General features: G+C 41.8%; 1 protein-coding gene across 5 annotated transcripts in view; it reads left to right on the top strand.

The window, feature by feature from the left end:
* Positions 1-9420, top strand: part of si:cabz01090165.1 (uncharacterized protein LOC100333421 homolog) — a 308652-nt gene that overhangs the window by 186845 nt on the left and 112387 nt on the right. For all 5 annotated transcript variants that reach the window (XM_042227017.1, XM_014338648.2, XM_005937960.2 and 2 more), the window contains one exon: positions 5120-5208. The gene's annotated coding sequence lies outside the window, so the exon portion shown is untranslated. The remainder of the gene's footprint in view (positions 1-5119; positions 5209-9420) is intronic.

Here is a 9420-nt window from a genome sequence, read left to right as displayed (position 1 = left end):
AAAAGGGTTGGCGTAATAAGCAAATGCTTCAGCCAATACCTTTTGATTAGCCTTGTCTCATGCTTTCTTTCTTTATGGTAGATTTTTGTTCTGTTTTCACTGTTTGTTTGTTTGTTTGTTTTTTCACTGTTTTCACTGAGATTTGAATTTGAATGCTAATCAATAAAATCAAATCAAATCAATCAAATTTCTGTTAATGTAATGTTGAGGACAAACCCATACCAAGCTAGGTGAGCAAAAATGCTGCTGCTGGCTGGTCCACTAATTCTGGACTCCTACAGATCATTTTTATTTGGTGAGAGCAAGCTGCCAGTGTCATGTTTAATTTCTAAAGACTTGTTGTAATCAGTGAATTATGGATAAATTATAGACTTTGAACAAAAGCCAGTGCTTTTGAAGAAAAAATAATAACATTCTCTTTATCTGATGTATTAAAGATGTATAAAGCTGAAAGTAAACTGTGCCATTTTTCATTGTTCATGATGAAAGATGACCAGTGTGACAGAACTGTGGTGGTATCATTGGTCACCACTCCAGCTGCACTATGAGAGAAGTTGGCCATTGTTACAGTCCCTCCTGTTCTGATCAAGGGCAAAAGTTAGAATAATGATCTCACAGTGGGACTAATTAATGTGACACTGGTGCAACTGTGAAATACTTTAAAAAATCCGAATAGAATAAATGGAGGCAAAAAATGCAAAGTGAAAGACTTCTTTCAACAAAGAAGAACAAATAATAGTTTTGGCACATTGTTTGTTTGCATGTGTCCTCCAGGTGTTATCGTGAAAGTTAAGTAGGACGCAGCATCGGAGGAAACAAGGAAGTGCACACTCATCATAGGCTGTGAAACAGCAGATATTAGAGAATCACCATGCAGATCTACATTTTAAATCGTACAGAAGGTCATGATGTTTGAATAAGTGAATAGTCATTAAATGATGGATGCAAAAAATCAAATTGTTTATGCAACTATTTGTGCATTTTCTTTCTTTTTACCACAGACTGCATGAATAAAGCTGGATGTAGTTTCCAAATCTAAGAAGTAAAGACAAAGTAAAGACCAGGGGGCAACTCCAGAAGTCCATGGAAAAAAACTGTAATTTCTGACATGTTTTCTTCTGCTCTCAGTTGCTATTTTCTAGTCTTACTAAATGCAGCATGGCATTCATTTCATAAATTATGGTTATTATTAGTTAAAAGGAAAAAATTAAGCAGGTATGCTTTATGGTGGGCTTACCCTGCCACATGCATGTGTTCAAAGGAGCCTGCAAAGAAAAGCGTCTGGACTTCTTTAAGTTGCTTGAAGACGTTTCACCTCTCATCCGAGAAGCTTCTTCAGTTCTAAGGTCAAATGGTGGAGAGTCCCAGATATAAACCTAGTGGGAGTGACCCCCACAGAGGGACAAAAGGACCCCCTGATGATCCTCTAATCGCCTGAGCCAAGGTGTGAAACTGGGTGTGGGTCCCAATCAGCCAGAGTTTCGGGTGAGTTCATTGTGAAACCTGGCCCCACCTTATCATGCGAATTCCTGAGGTCAGATGGCCCAGGATGTGAGTGGGCGTTAAGGCGTCTGGGAAGGGATCTCAAAACTGGATTATAGATGGCAGAGAGTTGGTGTCGTAACCCCGCCTCTGTTCAAAGATGGTCGCTCACAGTGGACATAGATGCTTCTTTCACTCCTCTTTCAAACCATCTGTCCTCTCTGTCCAAAATGTGAACATTGGCATCCTCGAAAGAGTGACCTTTGACCTTTAGATGCAGATGGACTGCTGAGTCTTGTCCTGTGGAGGTGGCTCTTCTGTGTTGTGCCATGCGCTTGTGAAGTGGCTGTTTGGTCTCTCCGATGTAGAGGTCTGGGCATTCCTCGCAGCACTGTACAGCAAACACCACATTGTTAAGTCTGTGTTTTGGCGTTTTGTCTTTCGGGTGAACCAGTTTTTGTCTGAGCATGTTGCTGGGTCTGAAATGCACCGGGATGTCATGCTTGGAGAAAACTCTCCTGAGTTTTTCTGATACACCGGCTACATAGAGGATGACAATGTTGTTGCGTCTGTCCTTCTTATCCTCCCTCGCTGGTGTCTGGTCTTCTTTTCTGGTCTTCAAGCAACTTAAAGAAGTCCAGACGCTTTTCTTTGCAAGCTCCTTTGACTACGATGACCTGGATGACTGAGAACCTTCACAGACACATGCATGTGTAATTTCCCACAGTTTCTCAGCCAGAAGGTCCAGTCCATACTCTACAGTATATACCAACAATCATGGAGAGCAAATACTCAGTGGTGAGTTTGCTCAAAATGCCAATCCACACTTTATATATCAAACCTGAGTCTTTAAATCGATGTTGCACAGTGTGGCATTCAAAACAGTTGCTGAAAATCTCTGTAGCCGCCTTTAGATCAGATCTTGTAAAGTTCTGGTTATCATTATGAGCATGATTATCCTCAGTATCACGTCTCCCACTGTGGATGACGACTCCTCCCAAAGCGTAATTACGGTTGAATGTAGCACAATGTCAGCAGACAGATTATAGACAGAGGAGGGCTGGACAGACTTACTCTCTCCCATCTACTTATCTCTCCTCTCATCTTAATAAGACCAGAGGAGCGGCAGCATTCTTCCCACAAGGCCTCACTGTCCGGGTCTGAGCCACAGTCTCATTAACCAGGCATATTGGCCTCTGCAGTACAAAGGGCTTCCTTTGGAGCTGACACTCTAGCATCCTGACTTGCTCATTTAAAAGTGAAACGCTGACATCCTCGCTGTGCCATCATCGATATCAGCACTCTGGGAGAGAGCGAGAGGGAGGACGCTTTGCTTTTATTCACGCGCAGCTGCCGGGTGTTGAAGACGAGGGGTGGCGTTTGATTCAGATGTTAGCGAGATTAAGTGAAGGGGATCATCTCTAACTGCTGAATAGACCTCAATCTCTCATGATCATTTAGATCTTCTTCTGTCTTGTTAATCCAGTCACATCACACAAAGCTATATGTTTGATGTGTGACCTCATAATCCCCGATTCACAATCTTTATTGAATGTTTGCACTTTATTGCGAGCAGGGAACAAGTCGACGTGAATTTTCAACTTGTAAAAGGTAGAATATGCAGAAGCACCATACTGCGCTGCGGAGTTTGTTTTTTATCTTCACAAACAGCCAAAAGCCTCATGCATTCAAATGACAGCTGCTCAATGATGCAGACGCCAAAAAAAACCTTTCCAGTCTTCCTCCATTTGGTACCATGACGTAACACGGGCTTCTACAGTGTTGCTTTTTCTAAGTGAAGCCCATAGAGAACATGCTCAGATCAGATTTCTTCCCGCCAAGCTAGCTGACTTTCTGCTGGCTCTCTGCAAAATCATACAGCTCATCTATACTTTCCAAATGTCAGCAGACCAGATGGAATATACTCGAGTGATAAACAGAGTCCTTTTTCACATTAGTAATAATAATAATAATGGATTGCATTTATATAGCGGCCCCTCAAAGCGCTTTACAATACCACTATTCATTCACTCTCACATTCACACACTGGTGGAGGCAGCTACAGTTGCAGCCACAGCTGCCCTGGGGCAGACTGACAGAAGCGAGGCTGCCATATCGCGCCATCGGCCCCTCTGGCCAACAGCAGTAGGCGGCAGGTGAAGTGTCTTGCCCAAGGACACAACGACTGAGACTGTCCGAGCCGGGACTAGAACCAGCAACCTTCCGGTTACAAGATGAACTGCCAACTCTTGAGCCACGATCAACCAAATTAAGAGAAAAGTTATTTTTGGGTCATGGAATCAAATTGTAGTAACATGGTGTGGCCACTATGGCAACAGCCATGAAGGGCTCTAAAATCACCTCCATGTTAACTTTATAGCTACTTTGACATCATTTTGCTTTGATGCTCTGATTTTAAGACCAGGAGTGATCGTGCTTTTGAGGCTTTTGTGGAACAGCCTTCCTCAGACAGTCAGGTCGGCTCACGTTGTTTGTTTTATGAATGCTGAAAACTCGATTTTATAGGTTAGTGTTATTTGAACTGTGAAGCACTTTGTAGCTCTGTGTTTTGAAAAGTGCTATATAAATAAAGTTATTATTATTATTAATGTTGTTATTATTGGGCATGGTGGTTAGCACTGTTGTCTCACAGCAAGAAGGTCCTAAGTTCAATTCCACCGTTCCAGGATCTTTGAGTTTGCATGCTCTCTCTGGGTACTGTGGCTTCCTCCCACAGTCCAAAGACATGCAGTTAGTGGGGATAGGTTAGTTGCCCATAGGTGTGAATGTGAGTGTGAATGATTGTCTGTGTGTCCTGCTACAGACTGGCGACCTGTCCAGGGTGTACCCTGCCTCTCTAAGACAGCTGGGATTGGCTCCAGCCCCTTGCATCCCTGAAAAAGGATAAGCGGAAGAGAATGAATAGATTATTATTATTATCATACATTGTTTTTCAACTCTACCTAATCTTTTGTGCTGTTGTTTCATTCTCTTTTTCAGTTTTTTTGTTTCGATTTTACTGGATCCAGAATGGAATATATTTGTGTAAGATGTGAGTGCTAAATTATGACTTTAGTGATAATTGATAATGATGATAATTAGTGACACAGATTAATGGAGGTGAGGCCGAGCAGACAGGTAGTAGCTACTTTTAATAAGTGAGTTTATTCTTGAGGTATAAAATGTCCAGCCTCAGTATATTTGTCAAAAATCTTCTGAAACTATATTATTGTGAAAAAGTTCTTTTTTCCCAGCTTCTCAAAAGGTGTTTGCTTAAAAGCAGCTTGTTTGTAACTGCAGTTGGTTTTGTGTATCGATGCCAAGAACCTGAAAACTTGGCAGATAAGTCCTGAAAAGTTGATTCTGTTCATCTGGACGTAGCATTTTCACCACTTTCACCACACTGTACTGTTTATTATTATTATTAGTAGTAGTATTAGTATTGGTATTATTATTATTACCTGGATGCGCAAAATATCTATATCCAGGTGAAAAGAATCAACTTTTTGGAACTTCCTTGCCTGGATGATTGAGCCTGCATTGAGACTTGGCAGATAAGGTTTTACATGACATTGAATTCTCATTTTAATTAACCAAAAAAAGATTTTTAATCAATGAAAATCTTCTTTTTTTTCAGGCTGTTCCTGATCGAGTCATCACATCGCTACCGTACTTCGTCGTGAGAGGCTGACATTGTTGAAGAGATACTGAAACCCTCTGAAGCAGGTAGGATCGCTTTTGCAGAGTAACTGATGGTTTCTTCCACCAGGGGTCCAGAGTATGACTGCTCTTACTGAGTTTTTTCTAAATGTACCACTTGAAACCCACTTAAGCATAGGAATGATCAGAGGTCTGGGGAGAAGCTACAGAAGCTCCCCTCTCTCTCTTCCTCCCTCTCTTTCCATTTCTCGTTCATCCTCTGTGGTAATTTCAGATCCCGCAGGCAGACACCTGCGTCTCTATTTGATAAATATTGAATCTTCCAGAATTGAAATGGATCTTTAACAAGGCTAACACACGGACAAACACAGCACACACACCACCCACACACTCATAATGCCTCTGTCATTCTGAAGCCACCACAGGTTAGAAGGTTACTGCTGTACTTTGTTGCACATCTGTCAGTTTTGTTGCTGTCTGACACACACACACACACACAGACACACAGACACACACAAACACAGAAGTGATAGCTACATGCGTGTTGCTAATGTCTGTGTGTTTGTGTTTGCAGTTATATTGACAGAGCACACGAAGAATGTGTGATGAGCATGATGCTGTTTTTTGTACGCGTGTGTGCGTGTACATGTTTAGACATCTTTGTGTGGACAGAAAATTGGCATGCCACTATACTTGTGGGGGCCAACAGTCGCTTATGGGGACAAAACAGCCGCCCCCACAAGTTTGATGGCATTTTTCTCAAAATGTGTTTTCATTGTCAGTGTTACAGTTGGGTTATGGTTAGGTTTAGCTGATGGTTAGGGTAAGTAGCTAGGGAAAGCATGTCAAAGAGGGGGGGGTTTAGGGGAGAGTTTTGTATCTTGATAGAAACTGAGACATATAAAGTGACACGATGAGTGTTTGAAGTTGTATAAAACATGAAACTGGTCATACAACAGGTACAACGTGTTAGCGGTTACAGACAGGTTGTTGGGTTTGTTAGCACGGGAAGTGCTGATTGAGCTTTTTACCTGTCAGCAGATAAAAGCCACTATGACGATACCAACCTTTACTTTAGTTCCATCGTGGTGCCTCATGTTGAGCTACTTCAATGGTGCAGTCTTGGTGTTTTCACCAATGAGTGAGGTTCGGACATAAGTGAGACCCGAGGGAAACCCTACATCCTCATAATGAGGCAGGCCCACCTTAAAGCACACCCTAAAGGTACAAAGGAAGTTCCCCATAAACTTCCATTCAGTTCATGATTTAAAGTCTGCAAACAAAAAAAAAGAGGAAAAAAAAAGGATTTTATGCCATGAATGGAAAAATCTTTTGGGCCTGTAAGAATCTGGTGTCAAACCAATCAAACCAACTTCAGCCCAACTACAGTTTACACTCCCTGAGTACAGACTGCGCCCTGCTGTTGCACTCAGAGTGTAAACTGTGTGCGACATTTGTGCTTTGGATTTGGGGTGAGTGGTCTTTTGAGTGGAAAGTAAAATGACAGCATTAAAGCCATGAGTTTGTATTCATCTCTAGATCTGCAAACCTTGCATTTCACATTTTGCCTGTGATATAAACAGAGCATTAGCACAGTGCTCTGTTCCAGTTCAGTTCGAGTAGGCACCACATAATAATAATGTGCAGCATTTTCACACCTGTGCAGCAGCCTGATCTTTCACATAAATGACCTCACTGAGCATCATTTGAGAGTGCACGTTTCAGCACAATTGGACATCAAATTGTTTTTAACCTGCCAGCTACTGAGCATGAAGTTCATGTAATATCAGATTGTGTGCCTGTGAGAATAGCTCAGTTAATTGCTTGCAGTGGCTGGCTGTTCTCTGTCCTGCATGCTCTATCCTGCCTTTAACCCCTTTAATAATAAATTCAGCTCTACTGCTGATTGCAAGAAACAGCAGAAAGCAGAGAAAGAAAGAAGAGAGACTGCATGAAACTCAAGACATGTGTGGGTAAATTATAACACCAAAACTGAGGACTAACTACAATGTGGTGTCTGTTTTACTGGAGTTCTTTGTGGAGCATCTTACATTGTACAAGGTTAGGTATAATAGCACCATGAATATCAGTGTGAAGGTATCCTGTCTGTGTCCTGTGTTGTGTACCCTTATATTGTATATTAGGCTCATGCTGACCAAGGACACATCTGTTTGCCAGCACAAAACAAGCGTTTCAAGGACGTGTGCTGCCTCTTAAAGCAGAGGTAAGGGCAGTGTAAGCATCTGCAGCAGCAGCTATAAAGCAGAGCAGACCAGCACTGCAGCTTCTCAGCAGTAACAATGGCTTTATAGGCAATGAAAACTTATAGTGGATGGCTGCTAATGGTGTTTGGATGAGTCTACCAGAAGCTAATAGCAGTTATGGGATTTTGAGTTTGAGAAGGGAAGGGAGTGTAAAGGCTTCTCGCCTCATAGGTTGTTGGATTATTATTAGCTAGTACAAACTTTGAAGCAATGTTCTCGTCTGCATTTGTAACAGAACGTTGTAAACAGGCAATGCAGGCAATGCAGGCGTGAGTGAATGCAAACCTGCAAGGGAGGACTAACCTGACTTTGTATGTGCACAGCACAAAGAGCCAATCATTGCTGTTGTATTTAAAGTCTGGTTTAGTTACTGAGCAACGCGACTGGCAGTTTGAGATTGCTGTTGAACGCAATAGCTCTGTGGACAATATTGGACCCTGTGAAAAAGGAACGTCTCTAGTCCACGTGGGTGAAAGATTGAACCCTTGACACCAACAGTGAGGGGATCTGGTGGTTGTGTTATTCAGTGAGAGCATTTTGCTGCCATGGTTTGGGTTCTCTTGGCCACTGAGACAGAACGGTCATTGCAAGTCAAATTATTATATACACCAATTATTCTGTCCTGAGTGGAATGGTTTCTCCCGGGATGATAGGACATGAGGCCCCACTGAATGCTCTGATGACGGTGAAGATTATCACGCAACGTCATCGGATATCTGAATACCTGGGAGGTTTCGAGCGTCTGTCAAACCACCAAGCACCGACATAGCTTGTGTTTTCATTTCCATTAATTTGTCACCTGTTCGTGTTTTTGCTTGTAAGTGCTGAGGGAAACAATCCTCAGCTTCTAGGAAGGATTGTGTTTCACCGCCTTTCATCATATATAATGTATCACAGGATTCATTTTTTAATGATGTGATTGCTTTTTAGTTGGTAAACAAATTTAGATGCAAAATGAGTGAGTCTCTTTCCCCAGAGAGGAGCGACGCATTCAGTCAATATCCACAAATGACAATTTGACTGCCAATTGCTCAATTCAAAGCACAAAACCAACCCCTCATTGCTGACTGAATGGGTTTTTCAGCTGCATCCCAGAGCAGCTTCCCTTTGTGACAAAGATCTTTCACAACGGCTTAGACATCATTTAAATTTCCTGCAGGCTTCAAAAATTCAAAGACCACTCTTTCCACCATTGTTGTGTTAAACTTGACTTTGCTTTTGTGGACATGCAAACTTTTGCGTGCTAGTTTGAGTTAATCACACGGCAAGTGTTTACAGTTTGGCTAATAGTAGCTTAATGTGTTTAGGAAGTAGAGCTTATTAGAATGAAGACTAATGAAGATGAAGATCATTCATCAGCTGGCATGAGCAGCGTTAAAGCATGATCTAATTTTAAAACTGCAAATTGGGATTCTTTCCACACGGTGGGCAGCTGTAGCTGCGGTGAGATACAGAACAGAGTGATGACTTTGACTGTATGTAGCTTTTAATGCCATTATTATACATAAACAGTAAAGACTGATATATCTTAAACAACACATTTTTGAACATCCGCTTGTAAAAGTTTCAGTATCTTTTCTTCGAAACCATTTTGATTGGAGCTGATTTTCACATTTTGTCTTTTCAGTTGCAGAGATTTGGAGCAATAACAGGTTTTCTCCAGGAAACTGTGAATCCCACTGTCTCGTCTCTCTGTGTGTCATTTGTACGCTTTGTATTCATTTGTACTTTGTGCTCGCTTCTCATCGTTTGGAATCCATTCAGATCTTTTCTTTCCCATATCATGTAGCCACATTAAAGATGCCTCTTTGCTATTAAACATTAGAGGTTTTTGGTTGCAAATAGGAGCCCCGGCGTCGAACAATAGTGATGAGCAGGCATGCTGAACAAAAGCATCTCAGTCAGAGAGGCAGATTTTAGTTTGCTGCTAATGGGGACCAGCACTCGGAGACTTAAAACCATCATCTCCACTGGCTTAGAACAGAAACCACAGGGGAGGAATAAATGAATGAAT

Source organism: Haplochromis burtoni, unplaced genomic scaffold (assembly GCF_018398535.1).
Source record: "Haplochromis burtoni strain Fernald_Lab_line unplaced genomic scaffold, NCSU_Asbu1 Contig_238, whole genome shotgun sequence".
Lineage (NCBI taxonomy): Eukaryota > Metazoa > Chordata > Actinopteri > Cichliformes > Cichlidae > Haplochromis > Haplochromis burtoni.
This window is presented reverse-complemented; position numbering and strand designations above follow the sequence as displayed.